The sequence below is a fragment of the Artibeus jamaicensis genome, unplaced genomic scaffold (genome assembly GCF_021234435.1).
Source record: "Artibeus jamaicensis isolate MK-2021 breed Jamaican fruit bat unplaced genomic scaffold, CSHL_Jam_final scaffold_369, whole genome shotgun sequence".
Lineage (NCBI taxonomy): Eukaryota > Metazoa > Chordata > Mammalia > Chiroptera > Phyllostomidae > Artibeus > Artibeus jamaicensis.
This window is the reverse complement of record NW_026522042.1, coordinates 6438746-6465504: the sequence shown is the minus strand read 5'-3', so window position 1 is coordinate 6465504 and position 26759 is coordinate 6438746. Positions and strand designations below refer to the sequence as shown.

General features: G+C 48.3%; 1 protein-coding gene across 1 annotated transcript in view; it reads left to right on the top strand.

The window, feature by feature from the left end:
• The first annotated feature begins 963 nt into the window (after positions 1-963).
• NIM1K (NIM1 serine/threonine protein kinase) overlaps positions 964-26759 on the top strand; it is a 40759-nt gene continuing 14963 nt past the window's right edge. Inside the window, exon 1 of the mRNA XM_037164523.2 lies at positions 964-1037. The gene's annotated coding sequence lies outside the window, so the exon portion shown is untranslated. The remainder of the gene's footprint in view (positions 1038-26759) is intronic.

The following is a 26759-nucleotide window of genomic DNA, read 5'->3' as shown; positions in this document are numbered from 1 at the left end:
TTGCACGTATTGCATGGTGAGAATGAATACAGGACCTGGGAGCCTGGGGAGGAGGAGACAGCGCTGGCGGAGCTGGGACCTAGGGTGGCTGGTCTTGGTTCTGCCATTAACCAGCTGCGTGACCCTTGCTAAGTTAACTGACTTCTCTGACCTCAGTTTCTTCCTCTGTAAAAACGAAGGACTTGAACTTCAATAAATAACCTCTCCGCTTTTAGTATTGTACGAACTGCATTCCAGGCTCTACACTCAAGTCGATGACTCGGTTTCCTTGTTTGTAACCTAGAAAATATTTAACACGTTCATTAGCCGAGGGGAGTAGCTGGGGAGCAAACAGGTCAGGGGGCCACTGTCTAAGGGATGCCAAAGGAACGGCCTAACGTCTGCGAGGAATCCGCGCAGGAGGCGGCAAGAGCACTTCTTTCTGCAGAGCCCGGGCCCTGCCTGACTCACCCGGGGGGGCGGTCACAGTGTTCGCTGGCGTCCCGTACTGTTGGGGCCTTGCTGGGTGGCGGTCTCTCTGGGACGCGGAAACCTTTGATCCAGAGGCTGGAGCAGCTCCATACGAGGCGCGAGTTCATGGGAGTTGCGTCTACCCCCTTTCGGCTGTGTCGCCGCTTCCCGTTTATGCTCTGGGAGGGTCCTCTCTGCGGCAGGGCCAACCCCCCGCCCCCCTCGGACGGCTGCGACCGGTGCCCGGAGCCCGGCGCCCGGCTCCCTACCGCCCCTCCCTCCTGGCTGCCATAGAAACCGGCCTCCCGGCGCCCCGCCCGCGTCTCCAGCCGACCGCCCCGAGCCCCCTCCCCCGGGCCAGCCCCCCGCTCCCGATTGGTCCTTCGGGAAACGCTGCGGGGCGCCTGGGTCCCCGCCGCTGAGCCCCGGCAGGGCCCGGAGGGCGGGGTTTGCCGCTGAGGCTCGGGTCGGCCGGCCCTGACAGCTTGGGGAGCCCCGGGTGCTCCTGGCGCGGCGACACCCCGCGCCGCCCGCGGCCGCTCCAGCGCCAGCCACGCAGCGGAGCCGGAGCCGGGCCCGCCGGGAAGGTAAGGGAGGGCCGCGGGGCTCGCCGCCAGCGCCCCCATCCCGCCCGCGCTTCCCTCCGCGGGGCTGCAGACCTGGGGGCGGGGGAGGCTCGCCTGTCCTCCCCGCCGCTCCAGGGACAGAGGAGACACAGTCCTGGAGGAAGGAGGGTCGGTTGGGTCAGGAGAAGGTGAGGCGCTCCTGGGGGCGCCCCCTCGCAGGCCCCCAGGCCCATCAGAGGAGAGGGAGTCAGGGCGGGAGGCGTCGGTGTGCTCAAGCTTCTGTGGCGCCCACGGTTATGGGCGCGTGTGTCCCTGTCCCCGTCCCCGGCTGTGCGTCGCCCCAGTCTGTGCGCGCGCCGCACGTGAGCGGAGGAGGGCCGCCTGGCGCCTCGCCCCAGCGCGCCCCGAGCGCCGGCCCAAGTCTGCAGTTTGTCACCAGGGCTGGGGACCAGCGTGAGCCGGGGGGGCAGTGGACGGGACTGGCAGCGAGGGGCCGAGGCTCGGGGGATGACCCTGCCAGCACTCCCCACACCACGCGCCCCCTTTGGAAAGACCGCACTAGTGAGGAAGAGTCTCGTCTTGGCTTCCCGGATATCCCTCCACAATGGTAGGGGCGCCAAGACTCTAGGTAGGGGCGGTAACGGACGGGAAAGGGCAAAGGACCGCAACGGGGTCTTTAACGAGCCATTTCGGACCAGCTCTGGGTACCCTGCACAACAGGGCGGATGCAGAGGTCAAGACCACAGCGGACGGTGCTCCGAGCCCTCGCGGGGCAGCGAAGATTCAGCCGTCTGCACTTTTCCTTCCCGGTCCCCTCGCCCGCCCATCCCCTCCGCCTCCAGCCCCGCACCCCCACTTCGTCCTCCGGAGTTCGGCAGACAAGAGGACTCTGTTAGAGCCACCCTGCCCCAACCCTGTTCCTCCTCTCGCTTCACAGCCAGAGCGAATGAACCACACTCTAAGCTCTTACTCGCGCAGTTGAGACAAGTTTGGAAGTTAAACAAATTGCGTTTGCACTCGTGGCCACGGGAATCCAAAAGGAAAACAAACTGAACGAGACCGAAGAATCTCTTCCAAGTCAAACCAAGATTCCGAAGGGGAATCCGAAACGAGCGTCTATTTAGGGCAATATGGGGGGGGGGGGATACTTTGTTGTTGTTTTTTAATGTGTCACTCAAGCTTGCACCATCAGTATTCAGTAGGATTCACAGAAGTGCTTCAAAAGATCGTTTCTGTTAGTGTCGCAAAGGCACTTCTAATTTTTGGTTGCCGTGGTAACTGAAGAAGTCGCCCTGCGCTGTGGAGACGCTGCCTGGCTGGAACCAGGAGCTGCTGCTCTTGAGGAGCTCTTCTCGGGTCCCCTGCAGTTACCATGGCAACAATGATTGCGCTCCGAAGCTACTTGTTTCTTTTCCTTAAAGTTCTAAAAGCCCAAAGCCTGTTGTTATTGTGGCTGTTGCTGTTTTATTTAATTTTATTTTTCAGAGTTTGCCATTTGTAACACAGATCTCCCCTCAGAGACAACCGAAAGTAAACTCCGCCCAGCAGGCAGCCCGCCCTGCCCCTTCCCCACTCCCTGCCCTGACCCAGGAGGGAGAAGGAGAGTGCTTGATGTTAAAGGAATGCTGGCCGGCCACCACTCCCTTCCCAAGTAGCTTCTAAACTCGGAATCCTAATTAGCTTTCTAATTAGGAGGTGGGGGGATGTGGGTGGGGGTGCCCAGAAAGAGCCTAAGGGGGGAAAAGCAAAGTTCAACACTCCATGGGCTAGTGTTTTGTGTGCTGTTGAACTTGCCCAATAAAACCCTCATGGATTTATTTTTGGCCTGACCACCGTTCAGTGGTCAGGCTGGAAATACCTTCAGAGAGGCCTCCTTCTGTGTTAGGAAGAAATGCGGGCTGGATACTCAGCTGGAGGTCTGTGCTTTTTCCCTAATAGCCAACCTTCAGTGAAAGTAAAGTAAAGTAAAGGTTTGTGTGAAATCTACAGTTCCCAGGCAGGACATAGAGCAGTCAGTACTCATGGCTCAACCTTGGGTCTTCAGTTAAAATGGATGAACTTAAGGAGAGTGTCGGTACATTCAAATTTAGCAAATTTCATAGGCAGTGGAGCCTCAAAGAGCCATAGTTCTTCACTGTAAGTCGTGAGCAGTGGGTCCTAGGAATCAGTTTTATGCATTGATGACATAGGATTGGAAAATTCCAATACCCCTAGATTTACAGTTTAAAAGAAGCAAAGAGTTTTGTCTTAGTTGGTTAATATTTTTGGTCAAATATGTAGCTCCATTTTGAGATACTTAAAAATTAAAATATTGCTAAATCCAACTTTATTCTTTGAATCCCATTATACTATTTCTCTAGGGAGAAAGGAGCCTTAATTCACTGGTTGATTTTCTTTCAGTTGTTGAAAAGACAAACTTCATAAAATTACTCTCTGACAACATTCTATTGTTGTCATTTCTTATTGTCATTGTAGAAAAGTTCTCTAGAATTGAAGTTAATAGAATTCAAGAGAAGATGGAAATATTCAAATTACTTATGAAGACAATAGTCCCCTGTTTGAATTAAACAGATCACAGCTCCTAAATTATTTTCTCTTAAAAACTTCAAAGATAGCTCCGCCATTATTTTAAGCATCCCAAAGAATATTAACCATTTTTACAGATGGGTGAGTTTTGTTCAAAAGACTCAAGTCATTTCAGTGAACCACTTGGAAAATTAAGAGGCAAAATAATGCATATCAGCCAAGACTTAGAGAGCGTGGAGATGAGGAGAGAGACAGGGTGGGAATGGCAGGAAGAATTTATGACCAGAGAGAACAATAAAGCCAAAGAGAAAAAGAATTGGCGTGAGAAAAAAACTTACAGATTAAGGGAGAGGAAATGAAAGAGAAAAGGTCCAGTGCAAGGAGAGTTGCACAGGAGAAAGAAAGAGAGAAAGAAAATGAACAAAAAGAAAGAGAGAAAGAGGAAGGAAGGAAGCAAGTTGGAGAACAGGAAGCAAAAAAGAACTCTCCTCGTCATCTTCCATGAACAACGGAGACCTTGATGCTTTTCCAGAAAGCCCCAGTACCCCAGTCAGCAAGATCCTCTGAGGCGGAGCGGGTCTGGGAGGCCCGAGCAGCAGACTTGCATGCACTTCTGCTCACTGCCTCCCATGGCAGTGGTGCGGGCTGGGGCATCGTCCTCAACTTTGCCAAACTGGCTGCTCCCCAGACCTTCCTCCTTCCAATCTTTAAGCCACCACGGATGTTTTCTGTATCTCTATTTGTGGGGACAATTCTTTAGGATGTTGTATAGACATACTTGATTATGTAATTGCATTTTTTGCTTGCAATTGAAAGTTTTTACTTTTTAAAAAAACTTTTACTTTTTAAAAGTTGCTGAAAGTTATCAAAATAATGCATTCATCTAATCTGGTGCATTAGAGCATGTTAAAAGATTCTAACAAAAACAACCGTTCCCTCCTTGGACACAGTCACCCCCTGTTCTTAGCTGTTGAATGACTTACCTCCCTATTTCCAAACAATTTGCTCAGATGGCCGGTCCTTGATTCAGGTGTAGGCAGAATCTATGCACTTTCCCTTATACTGAGGAGGACATAGCTCTCTTGCTCTACCCCCTCCAACCTCCCTCCCTTTATTTATTGTTTAAAAGTATTTTCTTTATGTATGTTTAGAGAGGGGAAGGAGGGGAGAAAGAGGAGGGGGGAAACATCAATGTGTGATAGCCTCTTGCATGCCCCTACTGGGGACCTGGCCCACAACCCAGGCATGTGCCCTGACTGGGAACCGACCTGGGGACTCTTTAGTGCACAGGCAGGCACTCAGTCCACTGAGCTACACCAGCCAGGGCCCCTCCCTTTATTTTTTTGCAGTTTGGTCTGTGGGAGGAAATCCATCAGAGCACTATTAACATAACCCTTGTTTGAAGATGCCAGGACTCCTAGGAGTACCTAGCTTTGGTCTAAATGTTTCTTGGGCCTTAGCCAGAGCAGCCAAAATTCAGCTAGTTTCAGAAATAGTCGGTCAAGTATGGCTCTTGAAAGAGGGAGGAATTGTTCTGGCAGATTGGCAGCCACTGCTTGGGCAGTTTGAATTTCATACAAGGGAATAAGGAAGCAGGGGCAGGGGCTGGAGCCTTGGGCTGGCATGACCGCGAGGATGCCAAGGACTTGCACGCACCGCACCAGGAAGTTTGGTCCTGCATCGGCTCTCACGTGTGACAGCACCGTTTTAATGGCAGTAACACTGAGCTGACATTTTGACTGCAGTTGTTGTTCACTGCAGACATAGGTTGTGAACTGTAACTGTGTTTCTTTTACTGTACAACTCGTTTGGAGAAAAGAATTATTATTTTCATTCGTTCAGTTTTTAGGAACTTATTGCTACTCCTTCCCAAATATGCTAATGGCCTTGTGAAACATCTCTCCTTGGTGCTTTCAGGACACAGTTAGCTCCTCCCCACCCTACTCCGCCCCCCCCCACCCCACCCCAAGTGGACCTTCAGTCCCGCAGGCCGGCTCCGGCATTCTGAGATCTCCCTCCACTTCCCTTCTGGGCTGGTTCCCTGCCGTCCCTCTTCTCTGGCTTTCCTCTTTCTTGGTCGATGCCCTCATTTTACGGGGTGTCTGCTTTACTAGCTCCTTAAAAAAGGGTTATGGGAAGTAAAGTTTTGCGACCTTGCACATCTGAAAATGTCTTTATTGTACTCTCACACTTCATTGACGGTTTGGCTGAATAGAGGGTTCTAACCTGGAAATTAATTTCTGCAAATTAATGTCTGATGTCATTGGTTCGTTGTTTACAGATTCCAGCGTTGCTGGAAGTTTAGAGCCATTCTGATTCTTGATTCTCGGCATGAAATACATTTTTCCTCTCTGGAACCTTAATTCTTTCGTTGTTTTATGAATTTCAGTAAGTAGGAAGTATGAGTGAGCTTTCTATGCATTGTGCTCATCTACATAGTTCTGTTCTGCCCTTCTGGTAAATAGATGATGTTGACACACTTAGAAAATTATTCCTTTTCTTGGTTACTCTTCCTTGTCACATACTGATTATTGCTGATTTCATCAACTCGGGACTTTGAGCTTTGAGTAACTTGGTTGCTGCCCTTTTTTGGACTTCCTGGATTTCCCCAGTCTCCTCCTGGGAGATCTGGCCCTATTTGGCTACTCTACAATGTGTGACAGTCACCGGCCTTCTCCACTCACACAGGACATATGTGGCCAGAAACAGCCGCTTAGCAATGTTTTCAGGGTTTTGAAATGAAGCCGTGAGCAGCCCCAGGGCAGACCGTGGGGACAGCTCGGAGCAGCCTCCGAGCATCTGGTGGGGACACCGAGACAGATCTGTGTGACAGGTTTGGGCTCTGTCACATTGCCTGTGCCAGAGAACCCAGGTCTCCCCGGAAGCAGAGATGCTGCTGGGAGGGGTGTGGGCGGGGGGACCTGCTCTAGAGGGAGAGATTTAGAGGATGATGTGAGTGAAGGAGGGGTCTTTCTGTCTTGCCAACGTCCAGACTTCCTTAAGGGTCACTCTCTTCGGACAGCCCATCGAAAACAAGTGACCACCATTCCGTGTGGCGTGGCGACTACTGTCTGTCAGAGTAAGTAAAAAAAGATGTACCCGAGCTCTAAAACGATTGAGTTGGTTAGTATTTATAGGAAAGAGGGTGCCACGTGTTTAAAGGGTACAGCAGTGCTAAGTGAGTAAATGCTTGGCCTAAAACTGTTTCATGGCCAGAATATTGAGGGAGAGCTGCAAATCAGTGAACTAAACCCTTTGGTTCGATGCCAGGTTATTTGGTGAAAGTTGCCCATCACATCAGAGTCAAAGATTCGAGTACAGAAAATAACTCCATTCTTGGCTAATAAAATATCTCTGATCAATTTCACCATGAAGATTGTTTTAAAACCTCTTAAACGTTTCTGGACTTCAAATTTAGGCCAAAACTCCTGGGACAAAATCCACAGCCTTATCCCCCATAGAAGGCAGCGAGCTACAGACTGGCTGCCCTTCATGTTGCCTCCCATTCAACGTCAAGGACGGAGAGCGGCGGTAAACACGTGGAGTGAGCCAGCCTACAATGCCTGACACACCATCACTAACTGACGGGGTGGCCATATGCCCCTTTGTCAGGGACAGCTCTGGGGTCCACCTGTTGCCATGAATAGTAACCCCTTCTTTCAAAACTGTCCCGGTTTGAACGACAGATTCTCTGTGCTCACCCGATGTGTTGAGTTGCTACTTGCTTAGGCTCTCGGCGAACAGTTATTCATAAGGAAAATGGAATGTGACCATAAGATAAGTAAGCAGCCAAGATGCCATGTGGCAAGCACTTGTGTGGCACAGGCCGCAGACGTGCTGGGCTTGCAGCAGGGAGAAATGTGTGTGCCCTGACCAACGGGTTGGGGGGAGCTGGTCTCAGTGGAGCCGGAGCGTGGGGCGGGGGATGTAACCCCAGATGTGACAGATATGTGGATTGGGCACAGTGTGAAAGTTGAAAAGGCACACAGTTTGTGTGCCAGGGAGTGTTCTTGGAAAGACGAACAACAAACAGCCGTTAATGCTGCCTTTGCTGTGTGGTGAACCTACCCAACGCGGGATGCCATGCCGAGACATGATTTGGCCTAAGCGCATTCTGAACTCTCATGGCACAAAATGAAAAGCCACTGATACTTATTAAGCCAAATATATACTCCTTGCCATCATAAACAACTTACCACTGAAGTTTCGCATATGAGGAGAGCCACGGTTTCCTAAATTATTCTCTTATGGAGCGTACATGGGGTGTGCATGTGTTTGAGCTATTTTAGTAATAACGTCCTCTTTGACCAAGAGAAAATACTTACATTTTCTAAATCTCCTTTTGAGGTAATATCAAATAAAAATATTTACTTAGGTGCTTATTTATTTTTCCTTAGCTTGGTTTTTAAATCCTATCCATTTGGTTTGGGGATTCACTCATTCTGTTGGGCTGCTGGGTGGGCTGGCACGGTGGAAGGAGACACACTGAAGACACTTGGTTCTAGTCCTGTTTTTGCCACTGACCAGCAAGTTTCTTCACCTCCCCGAATCTGTTTCTCCAATACACCACGAGAGATTCAGTAACCCTGCAGCCTTGCCCCTCTGTGCTCCTATACAAGTCCATGAATGTACCCCGGTCAAGGTCATTGACGGAAACCGTGAGACAGCCACTCGCTGGCAGCCTGCGGTTGGCTTGCCAAGGGATGTGTTGAGAGGTAAGACTGCAGAGGGAAACTGGGATGGGGCCATGGAGGGCCTGAGTGTGCAGCTGGTTCGTCTTTCCCGTGGCCCAGGGTGTCCAGAGAGCGCCTCCAACGGCACATTTCAATTGGATCAGTGTTTCCCTACCAGCCTTCCTCACTGTCCACCCTTCACATCCGTACGTAGTGATGGGGAAGATGAGGGTGTAGGATGATCTTAGCCTTGGTCTCCAATGACACATCTCTGCTCCTGGTGACCGTTCCTAATTCTTTGCCACCCTCTGAGTCTCAGCCTTTTCGGGTGAGTAGAGAGGAGAAAATGTCAAGGTGATATTGCAGTAGGGTCTTGAAGGCTAAGACAAGGAGCAAGTGTGTCCCGGTTAGTTAGGCCCCGGGTGCTGAAGCTACCCGGGGATGAAAGGCTATTTTATGACAGGGGCGGTAAGCTTTAGGAATAAATTGCATAATTGATTCAGATCTCAGAAGTTTCCTTCAGGGCTGGATATTTAACTGTGAGCCTTTGAGAGGAAGGGGACTGAGAGATGCCTGGGAACCCTGGGTAAACACCAGCTCCTTAGTGTCCTGGAGGTGGGATTTAATTTGCTGCTAATTAGTGTTGATTTTGGCTCTCTTGGGGGAAGAATAAACACGAGGAAGGCGAGGAGTTGGGAGAGAGGCAAAGGCAAGGACACGGGCTGGCGGATGCATTTGGACAACCACTAGGGAGGAACCGAGAAGTGCAAAGACGGTGTTGAAAATAGAGCAGGAATTATTTCTCATGCTTTGAAATAAAGCAAATGCTGCTGGAAGCTACTAACATATCATATCTTAAAAATAAAATAAGAGAGAAGTAGAGTTTTTCTGACTCTTACTGGGCTCATTTAACCTTGGTCACCTTCCAAGGGGAAGCCGCAATTGGGTTGTTTTTACTATCCGTGGGCTGGAGCCGGTGCTGGTCTGTAAACATTCCAATGCTTAGGATTCAAATAACCTCCTTAGGAATGTCTTCCCACGTTGAGGTGTGCTTCCCTGGGCACCTTGGAATGCTGGACAAAAGCAGTGGGCCGTTCCATCCAGCCCATCCAGCCCACGATGGTGCAGAAATTTTCTAGCCGGAGGTGCTCTGGTTGGGGGCACCCGCAACAAACCTGTCCTTGTTTCAGATGAAACACTTGAAAGAGTTTTTGTTCTCGTTTTGTTAAATGTTGCCTTTTCTTCTTTACTATAGAACAGTCGTTTTTAGTGGGTTGGGTTCCTTTTCAGCCAAGGAAGGATGTTTACACCAGAAACATCTATTTCTGTATTTTCTAGACTCCACAGCGCCTTTTAAAACACCCGTACAATTGGAGTCAATTCAGCCAGCATTTATGGACTCTGCTTGGGTCCTGTTTGCCCAAGGACATTAATGTCCTGACATTAATAAGACCAAGGACCTGCCTCACAGAGACCCATATTCCACTAGAGAGGGATGTATATACTCCACTAGAGAGGGCAGATATATACACAAGTAACCCAGACACCAGATAGGACTTGAAGACATTGGAGGAAAATACAGTTTTCATGGGGGAACTACCAGAGGAAGAGCTGACTTGTGGGTGGAGTGTCAGGAAGAGAAGAGAAGGGAAGGGACGGGAAGGAAAGGGAATTTGAGCTAAATTGGAATAATGAGTGGATTTCAACCATTACCTGATTGAAATAAGAAAAAGAACGGAGTGAGTCTCTTATACAACAAAAATTTTAAAATAATACTTGCGCTTACCAACACTCCTGTTTAAATTCATGGCATCATTCATTCATTCCATAAGCAGCACTGAGCGCCTACGATGCTGAGTGCCAGGCTCCGTTGGACACAGGGACGGGCGACGCCCCCCTGCCCGAGGCCCTCATTGGCCAGATGGGTAGACAGATGCTCATGCAAACAGTTCCGCAGAGGGACGGATATAACTGAGTGACGCACCAAGTGCTCTGAGAGCACCGTGGACTTGAGGAAGTCAAGGGAGACCTTGCAGAGGGGCAGAGCTCTGGGGGTCCTGGGGGAGTGGGTCGAGGAAAACAGTGCACGGAGAGGGAATGTCTTGTGCAAAGGCACAGAAGCACAGAGCGGTGTGCGATGTTTCTGGGATCTCAAGTATTTTGATAAGCCTTAGATGTAGGGTTTTAGGGGAGGGGAAATTTTCTTTCGCCCTGTTAGAGTCCCTGGCTAGGTCTGAAAGTCAAATTGGCAAAGACAGAGCAACAGGAGAAAAGCACACACATTTATTTAGTATCAGTTTTGTGTCAGCCAGGAGCCTTCAGAGGGGACTGACGCCCTGAGGAAGCAGCCCCGCGTGTCCGACGCTGGTGTGGTGGGGCGTGGGGCGTCCTGGAGGAGCAGGCTGGGCCAGGCGGGAGGAGGTCAGCGACACAGGCTGGGGGGCCTCGGCAGCGCCTGGGTGTGAGGATTCTTCTCCGTGCCCCTGTCTTTGGGGATAAGGATGCTCCCTCCTTTCCTCCAGGTATAGGGAGGGCCCCTCTCACCTGACAGTTTTATAACACGAGTCAGTGAAGATGCGTGAAGGGAGAAGGAAGTTCGAGTTACCCTGCTGCTTCAAATAACACACCACGGTGCCATAGTTTGGGGTGGCGTGTCCTGAACCCCCGCTGGAAGGGGGTAAATAGGGGCAGTGGAGATGAGACTAAAAATAAAATCAAGTACCAGGTATTAAACAACTTTCTAGACTAAGTCCTGGAGACCAAACTTTATCCATAGTCACTTTAATGAAGGATTTTTGGGGGGAAAAGATCCTGCAGGACGATTTCTGGAGACTGAAGTCGAGCCAGGCAGGACAGGCAGTAGGACCGCCCACGAGAAGGCTGTTTCGGGGGTGCTTCAGCCCAGCACTCCTTCCCAGCCCCCACGCCCAGTTCTGTGTTTAAGCAACGCTCACCGGAAAACAAGTCTAGTAAAACCTGACTTCTGATTTTCCTTATAATGGCTGTTTAAATGCACCAAAAAAAATCAAATATCAAAATATTTAGGACTTCTCTTGCCTCCTCCTTATTGCCCTTGGTGCTGACACCCTAGAACATGCCTATTTCGCCTGTTGTGGGATTCGGCCCTGCCTGGCAGACCTAGGGACTATGGGTAAAGGAAGGGGTGGTGTTGAGGGGGAGGACCAACGGGAAGAGGTGAAGGGGACCGAGAAGCCTGGGACAGTGCCTGGATGCCTGACTTGGGCGTGGTGGTGTGCCGCCTTTGGGTCTCCATTGCTCCCCGTTCCTGCCGCCTCCAGCCTCCTCTGCGCTTAGTCAGGGCTTTAACAGGCACTTTAAAAGGCCCTCGCCTGAGGCCCCGAAGAAATTCCTCGCAGATGTAGCCTCTGACTTGGCCACCCTCGGCACCGGAGGCTCTGACACACCCTGGCTCAGGAGGGCGGCTCAGCAGGGCCCCTTCTCTTCTCCCGTCCCACGTCTTTCCCTAAAGAGTGGCTGGCTCCTCCTTGCAAAGCCCCCTGTTCCCCTACTCACGCTGGGACCAGAGGAGGAGATGCCCCTGACAGAGACACGGCTTTATCCCAAGCCACAAGTAATTAACCCACTGCAGGTCCCCAAATCTGCCTGGGAACAGATTCCAGTCAGCAGCCAAATGTGTTGCTGGGGTTGAGATTTTTCCTGAATGTTCTGAAGCGTCAAGGACAGAGTTGGGAAGGGAATTTTGCCCATGGTCCCGGGCCTTGGGTTCACTGTTCTCTTCAGGAGTCCCAAAGCCCCAGTGTCAAGATAAACACACAAACGACATCAAGGTGCATAGCAGACACTCTCAAACGCAGCTCTAGCGCCCTGGGCGTGCTCTCCCAGGTCCTGCAGGGGGCGCAGGGCAGCACAGGCACCCAGGCCCTTTATTCTCCTCTCTGATCTGAGCGCCCACCTCTGTTTGGGAGCCTATTCTCCGGTCCCAGGGTGGCTGTGCCACCTTTCAACCCCTTGACGTATATGGTGCCCGGTTCCATTTTTCTCTACGCCGTCCTCTCTCTGGATCCAAGGCCTTGGGAAACCTCAGCTTTAAAGCGCTGGACCAGACCATCTCAGGAGGTCGGGCCGGTTTATTGTATGGGGCTCAGTCACATTTACACACCTGGTTATCAGAGACAGGCCACGTTCCCCAGAGACTGGTGCAGAAAACGTATTTTTTAGCCCGTAAGGCCCCCAGAATCTCTGCTGCAATTACAAATGGCCGAAATAGCAACAGCCAAAGCACACACAGAAGCACATGGGTAGCAGGTGGGAGAGCCCCTTGAACTGGTCACCTCCACACCAGTTTCGCTCCCTCCTCCCTGGCAGCGGTTGGCACGCACGCATCCAGAATTTTCCTGCGCTTGGCCGGCACCTTCCCTTATATATGCATAGATCTCCACGTAAAGGAATGATGACTATTATGAAGCTCTCAGAAGTGCGGCCACTTCAGAGAGCTCTCGGTCAGTTCCCCAGACCCCCTTTATCTTTACAATGATAAATAACTCATCAATTCACACGGAAGGAGTGTGGGCAGGGTGGGAGGTGGCGTGTGTGCTGAGGGTCACAGCCGAAACTTCTGAATCTTTGCACGTTCAGTTTGTGGTCTCTCTGCAGTTTTATGCACTTAAAAAACCTCCAGTCTCTAGAGCTCAAGCTGTGCTCAGGAACGGCCCTGTGAGACAAGACAGCTCCTCACCTACTTTCACTTGCCTCCCTGGGGGAGTTCTGTTCAGCCAGAAGTACCAGGTCAATTAGCAAGCCGCACAGAACAGGGTGCAGTTCTCCGAACCAGCTCCCAAAGCCTCCGGGCTCCCTGCGGACAGCACTTAGCTGCCTCTCCAACAGCCTGTAATCACATCTGCCATTAGCCCCAGATGGGTTCTGCATTGGGGAAGAAGGCGGCCCTAATGACATTCGCCTTTCTCTTTGGGCACAAAGGTCGTCTGTGCAGACACCCAGCGGTTCTCGGAGCAGTGAAGGCACAGCCAGACTGAGGAAGGCCCTTTCTCTTCTCCAGAAGAGCTGTGTCTTCGGTTTTGCCAAGGCGGTGGGCCCGTGGGCCCGTGCCTCCAAGACTCCTGTTCTTTAAGGGATTTATGTCGTTCTTCACCAGGCTCCCTTTGGATGGAAGGCCAGTTGGGCTTTGATGTATTTTCCCTTCGTGTATAGACTGTACACGTGTATAGACAGTCTAGAAGGAGTTCATTTTCTGCCAATATTTATTAAAAAAGAAAACGACTCTTTGATCCTGGTACACTTATAGGTCTAAACCCACAAAGAAAAGTAGATTCCCTTTGTTCTCTGAGTTTATTTTCTTTCCTGAGAGTCTTTAAAAGTGTAGAAATGCTTTATTTTATATGAACTAAAATGCTCTTTTTCTGAAGACCTGAGGAGTGGTTTCCTGGGAGGTGAGTGGAAGGAATGTCCTTTGCGGAAACCAGGGAGTTGGGCCCCTGTTTGCTCCGGGCTGGTACTAAGCCAGCCTCCTGTGAATTTTGAATTGTTTGCAACAACAGAAGAAAAGCTGAGGCAGCTGAGACACCTGAGGCGGTGGCAGAAGTTAAAGGGCGGCTTCCCCCCACCCCCTCTGGGATGCAAGATTTGAGTTTAGAGGTGAATACTGTCTTCAGACCAATGCATTTGGTACCTTAAATTGATGCAATAAAGATATCAGACATTGGGCAGAAAGGTTGGCCCTTAATGAATGAAGGCTTCCTGGAGGAGGTGAGCAAGGACCAAGTACTATGGGAACCCAGGACGAGTCACGTGGCCTCTCTGGGCCCTTGTCCCCCAGTGCTCGAGGTGAAGAGGTGAGAGAAGAGCTGAAGGGTCTTCTATTTCTAACGTCCCACGATTGTGTAATTCTTTGTTCCAGTCATTGTAGACAGCCTGGTCAAAGACCAGTAGGCAAGATCCAAATAAAAGTCTGAAGTGGGAGATGGCTGTCGAGAACGTGAGCTTGGATGAAGGACCTGAGCCTCTAGAGATGTGACTGGAAGCAAAGGAACGAGAGTGATGTAGAATTAGGTTACATTTCATTCAAAATCATGATTAAGGTGGAAAAAGATTTGGAGGCAGTTAGCTGGGTACTTTGCCTTTAGTGACGATTTTCTGATGTAACATTTTAATTCAGTTAATTATTTTAAATGCATTTTACCAGCTTTATTGAGATGTGATTAAAATGCCATACAATTCACCCCTTGAAAGTACACCATCCAGTGGCTTTTTGCATAGTCAGAGTTGTACACCCTTCACCGCAGTCGATTTTAGAATATATTCACGTCACTGAAAAGAAATGCTATCTGCCCAGCTAGCATTCCCAAACGCACTAGTCGTAGCCCCAGTCAACCACTAATCCACTTTCTGTTTTTTGAACATTTCCTGCAAATGGGATCCTACAATATACAGCCTTGTGGGACTAGTTTCTTGGACTGAGCGTAGTGTTTTCAAAGTTTGTCCGTGTTGTAGTGTGTATCAGTACTTCATTTCTCTTTATTAATGAACTGTATGGATCACCACATTTCATTTACCCATGCATCAGCTGATGAACATCGGGTTGTTTCTACTCTTTGGCTATTATGAATTATGCTGCTATGAACATTTGTATGTAAGTTTTTGAGTTGACGTGTGTTTCTTTGCCCTTAGGAATATACCTGGGAGTGAAATTGCTGGGTTATTTGATAATTATATTGAACTATTTGAAGTTCTGACAGATCGTTTCTCAAGGTGCTGCACCATTGACATTCCCCCCCACCCCCACCCCCCATGGAGGAGGGTTCCAGCTTCTCCGAGTCCCGGCTAATCCCAGCTGCTGTCTGTCTTTCCTATGCTAGCCCTTCTGATGGGGATAAAGTGCTGTATCACGTGGTTTTGCATTCCCTGATGGCTGATGATGTTGAGCGTCTTTTCACACGCTTATCAGTCATTTGTATATTTTCTCTGGAGAAATGTCTGTTCAGATTCTTTGCCCATTTTAAGTTGGGTTATCTTTTTCTTATGAGTTGCTTTATTTATAGATCCTAGACACAAGTCCCTCATCAGACATATGATCTGCAAAAATCTTTTTCCATACTGTAGATTGTATTTTCACTTTCTGGATGGTGTCCTCTGGAGCATAAACATTTTTAAGTTGGTGACGTCCAGTTCATTAATTTTTTTGGTTGCTTGTATTTTTGGTGTCACACCCAATGTCAAGATTATGCCAATGTTTTCTTCTAAGGGCTTACAGTTTTGAATTCTTACATTTGGGCCTTTGACGCATTTTGACTTAACCTTTGTCTGCGGTGTGAGGTAGGGGTCTGGCTCCATTCTTCTCTATGTGGATAGCCCTTCCATTGTTTTTTAACTATATATTTATACTTACTTTCTGAGCAGTTGCTCTAAGGTTTAAAGTACACATTTTAACTTATCAGAACCTAGATTAGATGTATAACTGAATTCCAATGATATCTAGAAAGTTTATTCTTTTACAGCTTCGTTGTCTTTGTAGACCATTCTGTGTGGCGTGGGCCCAGCCCGCAGTGGCAAACACTTACTGCAAAGTTACTTCCTAAAATCTGTGCTAAACCTTCCAAGGAGGAGTGTAACCTGTCCAAGCGCTTTTGCCTTTTCATTTGCTAATATCCTAGATGTGATTAGCAGCAATGGCTTCTGTGTTTTCTGTCAAAGGTAATCACCTAAAGCAAACCTGTGGATAGTAAAGGAGGACCTTCATGTAAGGTGCTGAGAAACCCCATAAAGGCCAGTCACAGGAAGGGCCGTGGCTTTTGCTCCCCTGTAGAGAAAAGCCACGCTGTCCCTTTTCTTCCACCGGACTCGGTAGATCATGTGAATGTCTCATTTCCTCCATAATGACGTGGACACTGCAGTCCGGTGTCCACTGCAGTCCGGTGTCCACATCAGTCTTCCCGCTTACTTGTGCTGTTATTCCTATAACATCTCTATATGTTAAAAATACAACATATTGTTTATAAATCTAACTTATATAATTTTATGTTGTTTGAAGGAGATGAGAGAGGAAAGGACAGCAAGCATAGATAGATCTGGGCTATTATAAGCCTGTGAGTGTAGAATGTCCTCTGCACTGCTCAGCATCATGTCCCCGGCGCCCAGGACAGTGTCTGTCACAGTGGAGGCACTTACTTAGTATATAAATAAATGAATAATGAGCCCCACACAGGTGATAAGTGAACTCCCAGATGGGGAGTCCCAACGAGATGTGGCAATGAGTAACGAAGAGACTAAGAGAATAAGGTTGTGCGAGTTGTGGTCATGTCAAGGGACCGGTGCAGTGATGGTCTATAGTAGACGCTCCGCAAATGTTGAATGAATGACCGAAGCATCCGTGGCTGGAGCAGATCTTGGAGGATGAGGCAGGAGAGTGTCTGTCTTAGAAGCCCCAGTGCCCCCCAGACACACCCTCTGCCTCTTCTTGGGTCCATGCCTCTGTGCCAGCACTTCCTCTGGGGTTCTTGCCTTGTGCCCCCCACCCCCCATGGACTGCCAGCTCTTTCTGTGGGATCCAAGCAGGATGTCCAGTCCACAAGGGATGAGAATGCAAGTTAGGTCTGGACAGAGAGAAGATAGGAGATGTTCAGCAGTTCTAACCAAGTTCGTGGGGTGGAGGGCAGATGGTGAGAAACGGAGGCAACTGAGGGAGAACTGGGGTGGTCGACTTGTACTCACTCACCCACTCCGTCTGTGGAAAGCCTGCTTTGTACGAGGCTGGAGGTGCACAGAATAGTGTTCAACCTTCCTCATGCCAAACACCGTATCCTAGACATAAAAAATCACTTCGTTGTTGAACGAATATTCTGGAAATAATTACACAGCCCACTGTGTTTGTTGAGAGGCTCCGGACAGGAGCCTTCCTGCCTGGGCTGGACTCGCAGCTGGCCAGTGCCCGACCTCCTGCCGCTCAGTGAAGCTCCCTTCTCTGTAAACTTGAGTCATTAGTGCCTCCCTCCAGGAATTCTCGTGAGGGTTAAACGATTAGCACACATAAAGCACCAAGAATAGCACCCACCACATAGTATCTACTATTATTATTATCAACATAATAATAATAATTTTAAAAGACCAGAATTGTTCATTGAGATTATCCAGTAAATTTCAATAAAATTTTACGTTTCCCATTTTTCCTGGCTACCTAAGCATCTTCTTGGTGTATGTGTGCATTTATTGATTTTAGAGCTTGAGCCATTATGAACCAACAACACTCTTTTTTTACATTTGTTTCACTCTGTTAAATGATTACCGTGATGAAGAGCTAGCTGTGCTCTACATTTGAAAAACCAGTGCCACCCCAGTGGTTACGGGGGCCGAGGAAGCCCCTGGGTGGATAATTCTCAGGGAAGTGGATTTCTCCCTGAGACACCAGAGCCGTGGCAGGTCCGTGGGCTCAGAAGTCAGAAGCCCCAGAGGGGATGGGGCCAGTGGAAATGGAGGAGCCGTTTGAGACACGGATCCAAGGCTGTTTGAGGAGCAGCATCATGAAAGACGTTTCTTGAGGCTGAAGAAACAAGTCTTTGGAAAGCCAGAGTAGAAAAGTCAAATGTTGACGTCCATCACTGAATGCAGGAAGCTCTCCCCACTCCTCCCCCGAGTCAGAGTGTTCCGTGACCCGCGAGCATGGTGTGGGCGCCTTGCACCCAGTTCACTTGTGCGATCAAGACTTGTGTTACTGTAGAACGGCAGGTCCTTTCGAGTCAATTTTCTCAGTAAAAACCTAGAACGTACTTCAGACATCAAACATGGATGGATACCCACTATTCTTTTTTTTAACATTCAGTATTATTTTGTTTCAGTTTCAGATGTACAGTATAGTGGTTAGACAACCACATACTTTACAGATATTTCCAGTACCCACCTGACACCACACGTAGTTAGTTAATCACGATATTATTGACTCTGGTCCCCCTGCTGTGCTCTGCATCCCCGTGACTGGCCCATAACCGCCAGTCGTTGCCTCTCAGTCCCTTCCCCCTTTTGCCCAGCTGCCAGGGTACCTGCTGTTGTGGCTCAGGAGCCAATCACCTCCTTCAAGTCAGGTGTGCACGGTGAGTGTCCCGGACGTTGAGCGGGCCCTCAACAAACTCGTCAAGTGAAGACGGAGTTGATGGCACACGACAGGCGTTTCATGAGTGTTTGTCAAATGTATGAGTGACGGTGGAGATGGGGAGTGAGAATAAACTGATCAGAAATAGATTTTTTAGATTTTTTACATTGAGGGGGCTCGACTCACACAAATAAAAAAAATGCAAAGAGTCAGATCATGAGACATCGATCGTCTTCTAACACTTCTGTCGGAAAACCTCAGATGTGGCTTTCTAAATTGTTGGGAAGGGGAAAGCCCTGCTGGTTTTTGGAGGCCATGGGTTTTTAAGGACCTCATTCACGTCAACTCTGCAAAGGTCCAGAAGGGGGCACTGTGACACTCGAACTTCAGGAGGAGGTGCCTGCTCCGCCCACCCTCAAAGGTTTTGACATCCACCCTGTGTTGTAAAACAGAGAATCTCAGAGGTCGGGGCTGGTAAGATCTTCAGACACCATCCTGTCCAGCACTATCACTTCCTAGTAAGACGCTGAAGCCCAGGGAGGGGCAGGAACTTGCTTCAGATCATGCAGGCATTTAGTGGGAAGGCTGAACTCCAACCCCATTCTGGTCTAAATCGTCCTTATTCAACACCCCATTCAGTGGTTTAATTAGGGAGAATCTCCCGGAAAGTAGAGTTTCTCAAAGTTGTGTTGTATACCAATAACTTTTAAAGGAATAGAACTGTCACAACTTTCTGAACGGATAGGACTGAAATTATTTAATTATAGACAAATGTAAATAAAAGTTCTTCATTACAGATACTAAAAATGTACAAAAACTTCCTTTAAGTTGTTTTTCCTTGTTGCTTGTATACATCTATAAAGCAAAACAAATTTTACCAACTTAAATACGAACAAAACGTCCAACCGATGAAATTTAGATGAACAATATTACTCGAAAGGAGGGATGGTGTAGTTTGTTGAAAATAACTTTTTACTTGTAAGTAAATTAAGTAAATATGGTACTTTGTAAAGCAATGACATATTCCTTTGGATCACCTTAGTTTCTTTCACATGACCAGTGCTCAATAAGTATTTGTGATTTTGCTTTGCATGAAGGTATAAATAACTTGAAATATTTTGATATCAGAAAACCAAAATCTGAAGTCTCTTCCATTGCTAGTCAATTGTCATTCTATCCTTGACCTGTGACTTTCTATCTATCTATCTATCTATCTATCTATCTACACATTTCTAATTTTTAAAGTTATTATACATGTCATAAGACAAAACCATACGAAGTAAAAGTTCATGGTGTAAACAGTATAAGCATCTCATACCGCTTGCTGCACAAATGTTAGGTTGCTGCGAAAAGGTCAGAACAGCAGAAGCTTACAAAAGGTAGAATCTCCTTCTGTCACATCATGACACAAGTCAGCGATCCAGGGCTGACCTGCTTGGTGGCTGTGACCTAATGGGGTGCAGTCTCCTCCCCTCTCTTGGCTCTGCTCCTTTGCATTCATGCTTCCACCCCGTCTCAGATGGCTGGTTCCATCCACAGGCGGGTGCTGTCTCTGCTCCAGGCAGTAAGAACGGGAAGAAAGAAGAGGCGGAGGGTGCGCTTCTTTCCGTCGAGGGCACGACCTGGAAGTTGCATTCATCACTTTGGCTCACAGCCAGGCGTGACCAGAGCTCAGACCCACGGCCAAACCTACCCAGAAATAGCACCTGGGGAATTCAGCAGCTGGAGAGCCCTGTGCCCAGCTAAAACTTTTATGCTCTAGGATAGTGGTTTTCTAACCTGGCTACACAACACAGTCACCTGGGAAATTTAAAAAAAGACCAAAAAACACGCCCGCCCCCAAACCAACTCAATCATAATCTTTGGAGGCAGGGCATTTTTTTTTAAGATTTTATTTATTTATCTTTAGTGGGGAAGGGAAGTAGAGAGTGAGAGAAATATCAATGTATGGTTGCCCCTTGTGAGTCCCCTGATGGGAACTGGCCTGCAACCCAGGCATGTGCCCTGACTGGGAATCGAACCATGGTTGCTTGGTTCCCAGGAGGGCATTTTTTTTTTTAATGGTGATGTTGATGCCGGTCGAGTGTGAGCAACTCTGCTGTAGAAGAAAGAGCAGGTAAGGGAGGTGACCCCCAACTGAACCCCACTCTGCACCCCCACCGAGTGTCGGCCAGGATCTGTCCTTCCAGACCTTTCTGTATGAATAGACAAATACAGACATACATATGCACGTGCGACAACACCCAAGGGTGACTCCAGAATTTCTGTACGAGTGGGTCTTGGGACAGTAATGCTACTGGAAAAGCGTGAGTCTGTTTGTATGCCCAGCACCTGACATTGATTTGAGGTAACATGAATTGTCTATACCAAAGGAGGGGTCTCTGGTGGAGAATTCGAGGTGGCGGGAGAGCTAAGGCCTACCTAAGCCTCCTCTTGGTTCAGTCCTGGCAAGTGTGGTCTAAAGAATCATTTGTCTCTTGCCAGTGGTTGGAAATGCCAACTCTACTGCACAGCAAATGTCTGTATCTATGAAAACCTTGTTTTTGATCATCGCCATCCTGCTAGTCCAGGCTGCTGTTGCACACCGACACTTGCCCCCTCTTTCACATGGAATGACTTCTCTCCTGTCCCCTGCCACCCCCCTCACTTCCCTCCACTGCTGGGTCCACCTTTAAGGACTCTCGGATGTGTCACTTCTCCTGCAAAGGGATCACTTAGGAGACCTGGGAGGCTCTGGATACAGGTTCTGGGTTCCACTCGAACTTTTTGTGGTGTAAAAGGAAGAGTGTTTGTTCTGCAGCATGGTTTTCCTGCCCCATGATCGTGACCGTGACCGTGACCGTGGCCTCCAGCTTGCCGCTGAAGACCTACTGTCTTGGGTTCTGCACAGGTGAAAAGAATGTCTTTTCTAACGTCCTCTCGGGTCCTCCCATTGCTCATGGTGAACGCACTGCACCGGAGTTGCAGAAAGTTACAAGGCAGCAAAAGAGCAGTTTCTGCTTTGACTTGCAGATAGTTTTAATCCGAAAATAAACCGCGAGCTGCAAATAGGCAAGACGGTTCCCGCAGGTGCTTTCCCAGCCACCGCGTCTGAGGAAGAACGCCTTCTGCTTTCCTGCTCAGGGCCGCCTGTCCGTGACCCGCTCCGTGACCCCACTCTGCAGCTCAGCATCGGTCCCTGCTGCCTCGGAGGCGGGCGCAGTCCCTCAGAGAAGATGAGAAGACTGGTGTTCGGAAGGGAATTATAACTAAGATGAAAATCTTGGTGTGGGAAGCGCCTGGGTTTCTGCTCTGTCTCTATTGGAACGTGACTCCCTTCTCTTCCCCACGAGTTTGAAATGGCTCGCGTTTCATGTTTTGTCAAGTTTCCCTTCTCCACTCTCATGGAGCTAATGGTCAAGACATCTTTTATAAAGGGCAACTTTAAAAATTTTTTATTTTTAAATTATAGTTGACAAACAACATTATGTTAGTTCCTGGAGGTGTACAGCACCGTGACTCGACGTCAAATACCTTGTGCAGTGACCACGGTGAGTGTAGCCGCCATCTGTCCCGGTCAGTGCGGTGTGAGGGACTGCCCTCCCTGTGCTCCGCTGCATCTGCCTGGGCTCTGTAACCGGCTCTCGCACCTCTCACTCCCCTTCACCTGCACACCCATCTCACCCATCCCCACCCTGCCCGGCCAGCAGCTGTATGTCCGTTCTCTGCATCCAGGTCTCTGTTTTGATTTCTCTTGTATGCAGAATCTAAAAAACAAAACAAATGAACAAACAAAACAAAACAAGGACAGCTTCTTAGCTTGAGTCGGTCTTAGTTTTTGTTCTTTGTTTTAACCTCACCTCTCGGGCCAACCTGTTCTTCATTCATTCATTTATTCATCCATCCATCTATTCATCCGGCCCTGTTGCCTGTTGTAAAATACCTAACATTTTAAAATTACAAATACTATATTTTTTGATCTAGTAAATGTTAACAATTGTTTTTAAAAATTGCGTTACAGAAAATTTTAAACAGATACAAAAATGGTGCAAAAATGTTACAGTATAAACCTCCACGTGCTCGTCACCCAGCATCAAAAATTATTGACTCAATGGAAAAGCCCACCCTTGTTTCATGGAAACTCCCAGCATCCCCTCTGTGCCTGGTTATTTTGAAGCACTGTCCAGACTTATCATTTTCAAAGATTAATGCTTGATTTCATTCAGAACAAACCTTTTCAGCATTTTAAACTGCATTTATAATTTATTTCATTTCTTTTTAAAGTACTTTGGTTAACAAAAACACTTCCAAAATACTAACAACTTTTATAAATATAATGATTTAAACATATAAACAGGGTAAACTTTAGGTTCCCTTCCATGCATTCCAATGCTATTTATATACAATAAAATTTCCACTTAAAATCATAAGTCTAAATCAATTGTTCAATTCTTCGTTTTAAATTAGAATCTCAAAACTATTTTGTCTCTATTATACCTAATTTTCTTCACATTACAAGTATATACAATACCCATTTTTACAGGCTTATCAGAACAAAATATAAAAACTATGTAATTGAAGTTTCTTTAACACTTGTGCTTTTAATGCTTAATCTTCCCAAGGTTAAAAGACTCTTAATCGTCAAGAAACTACTTTGTTGTCCTAAACCTCGCAGAGGTGGCCAGCTTCCGCCCAGTTGGCTACATCCGGGAATTAAACTCATCCCATCTGCTGTCCTGTTGTTTTTCTAATCTTCCTCTTGGGACCCAAATTCTTACAGACACTTAACTGACAGCTTGAGTATTTGATCGCTTTTGTCTAACTCTGAGGTCAGAGCTGTAAGAAAAATGCCAATGACACAAAGGTATACTGCGAGAATTAATTGGATGGTTAAATGAACTCAGAGCACACTGGAGCAAACAAAGAACAGATTCTATCTGTGTACTTGTGTGTGTGTTGAATGCCACAGGCTGTGAGGGATGCAGACACACGCCTAAGAGAGGTGCAGTTGGCACCTTCCCAGATGTACCTGACTGCGGGCCTGTGGCCTGCCCTCCCCCTTTTCTTGAGTGATGTACGTATAAAGCTGGAGGCGGAGTCTGCAAATTGGCAATCCGAAGGCCAAATTTGGCCCGACGGTTCAGTTCACTGGGCCACACAATGTTTTAAAAGTATGTGATCCATTATTGAAAAATTAGAGGGCTCACCAACAATGTCTCGATTTCCAGCTGCTTTTGAGGAATTAAAAGGCCTGGCAGAAGTAAGCCTGCGCGCCAGCACCACCTGGCTGGGGTGGGGCGTGGGCTGCCCCGGCGCCGGGCTGCACCCCACAGACCGCCTGCCCGCCCTCCTCAGCATAGTCTGTGACCTCGTTGGTCCAGGGAGCCTCAAGTGTGGTAGGACTCCGTGTGGAAAGAGCCCATGTCAGCCCATCCGACGGGGTGGACCGACTGTGGGTGGTCCAGTGGAATGGGGGAGATGCGGGCTTGGTGGCCAAGAAAGTCGCGTGTGAGGTCAGGAGGGACGAGAGGCAGCACCAAGGAGCAGCACCTGGAGGCCACATCCAGGTCGCACTGGTTTTCCATTTGCTTCCAAGTTCCCAGGTGGGACCTGCACCTGTGGGACCTGGACCTGCGGGGTGAGAAGGAAGGAGCCGAGGGCAAACACCGAGGTGGCATGAGGGGTGTCCAGCCTTGTGGTGTCTCTGGGCCACATTGGAAGAGGAGTTGTCTTGGGCCCCACATTAAATACATAAACACTAATGACAACTTGTGGGGGCAACTTTCCTCACAAGTCCCCCCATGTGCCATGATTGAAAGTAAACGTGACTGAGACATGATGTGATCTGCTTGGGGAGGAGAGGTGGCCAGTTTCCCAGAGGAAAAAGGCCTTGAGCAGTGGTCAGTTTCCCAGAGGAAAAAGGCCTTGAGCAGTGGCCAGTTTCTCAGGGGAAAAAGGCCTTGAGCCCCTTCCTCCAAGAGCTTTTATTGGGTTGTAATACACAGGAATACAGGGCGGCAAGGATCAAACAGTAGATAACATTTCAAAGAAATCTGAGGGCTTCAGAGTCTGTCAGGAACAGAGTTTTAGCATTTCTTGCTTGAACCCTTAACATATGAATGAAAGCACTCTTAGCAGAGCAGATTTCACAGGTTTAGCAGAAAGTCTTTGTAATGCCAGAGTTTCCCCCAGTACATGCTCTAGCAAGGCAAGGAGCTGTACCCCTCCCCAGTAGGTACTTAGGCTTAAGGGGATTAGAGCCAGGAAGCCTTATCCCAGAGGGCTATGTCAAAGCCGGGGGCTGAGAGTCCATTGCTCCCTCTTTGTCGCAGCCCCCCAAGTCCTTCCATGATGGCCTCCCAAGTGGTCGTGTCTGGCCTACGTCACCCCTCCTCTGAGGGGTCTTACCCATCAAGGACTTCCAACCATGCTTTGGGGGCAGGGAGGAAACTGAGGCAGCATTTGCTACCAGTGACAAGCCTTGTCTCCTGCAGCTCGCATTCCAAAGGTCACTGACTCCTCTTTAGCCACAGGGGGTAGAGTTACAATTCCTAGAACCAGACAGAGTGGTCCACAACAAAAACTGATGAGCAAAAAAAAAAAAGTCTGTGTTGGGCCACATTTATAGCCATCCTGGGGCGCATGCAGACCACGGGTTGGACACCCCTCAATGATTTTTAAATGGTAAAAGTTGATTTTCAAATGAAGCGCGCTTACTCGTAATTCCCCCTGAGGACGCGCCATTGGGGAGAACTTGGCTGCATCACACTCCTCTGCCAGGTTGCCTGAGAGCGGACCCAGAAGTTTTGTAATTTAAACTCAGACAAAGAGAACAAAGCCGAGGTGGTTTTCTTTGATATTATTTTCACAGTGGGTTGCAAGTCAAGAAAATAAATGACCAAGCAAGCTCTGTGTTCTTTAATCTTATTTAATGCATTGCTATGCAGCGACAGCGAGTTAATAATTAAGGACCCGTTGGCCTCCGCTTGAGGTTTTGATCTGCGATGATGAGACTCCACGGTTTTGGCTGGTTGGGTTCCTGAGCTCATTGATGTCCGTAAACATTGGTCAGAATCAAAAGGGCAAAAGGCAAAGTAACAAGAAACCCCACTTGCATCTGAGAAAGAGGGGTTTCATCTGCAATTAGAGATGTCGTGGTTCCCATTACTTGCTTATTTTTCAGCGTGATGAGGCTGGGACATAATCCAAATACACTTTTTATAGTAACCCCACAACCCATAATCAGGGCTTCTATTTCCAGACATCTAAGAAAAATCTTTAGGAAAAAAAATGTTCTGCAAAATAAAAATGAGTCTTTATGCACCCAAACAGGACTTCTCGTTCCTGTTAAGATTTTTTCATCTACTTTCTTAGTCTGTTGGAACATGTGAGAACACAGACTTTTTCTTCACTTATTACTATTTTTTTAAATTTCTTAAGTTTGTTGGCAATTCAAGTACAACAGAAAGCACGCATCTGACTTTATTGGGAGTAGTCACACTAGAAATCCTGATAATTCAGTATTGGACTTTCTGGATTGGTTACCTGGTTTTCTTTTTCTTTTTCTCTATTGTTTATCTCTTCTGGGTTTTTTTTTTTTTTTTTTACAACTCTTCAATAAATGCTTTAGTTTTAATTTCCAGGACAGCTCTTTTTGTTCTGGTTTTCTGGATACGCAACCTCATCGTTATCTCTGCTTCCTGCACTGTAGTTATTTTGGTTGGGTGTGGTTTCTTTCTCTCGTTTGAGAGCCTTCTGCTCAGGGATTTGGTGCGTCTCAACTGGCCTTTCATTCTGTGTGAAGGCGCTAAACTCTGACTGGAAGCTCCCGTGCGTGCCAGCGAACCTGGCACGTTGGAGGATTGGACGGCAGGTGGGCAGGCCATTTTCATGTAGGAGAACCTCCAAATGCCGGTTGCAGGAGGTCTTTTCTGATTAGCTATTTAGTTTCTCTGAAAGAGGAATCCCTGCCTGGAAGGTTAGACGCTGGTTTCCTCCATTCTGGAAACTCAGAGTGCAGGACTGACTGGTGGCAAAAGCCGGCAAGAGGGTCCCACAGCCTGCGTCTGACCGGATTGGCTGTCCTGACACGCTCCGAGCTGGGCTGGGGGAGGCAGAGAGGGGGACAGCCCGGCTGTGAGGGAGGACTGCTCTACGGTCACACGGCCCCCATGTTTTTGGTCTGCTTCCTTCCTCCAAAGTTTGAGGCCCTCGGTCTCCTGTGGTGTGAAGTCTTGGGCATGCAGAATGGCGCACCTCATTGGCAGGCCCGTCCCTGGGAGTTAGGTTGTAGTTCTCCTCGCTGACTCATCCCCCGTCTTGGTCTGCCTTCCATCCTTCCCCAGATGTGCCTACATCCTGCATCTGCTGCCGTGTCCTCTCTTGTTCTCTCGATCCTGTGGGTTTGTACCTTCTTTCCTCCTATTCCTATGGCGGGTTTTGGAAGGAAGTAGGGATAAATGAAAGTTAAAAATTTTCTAACTGGAG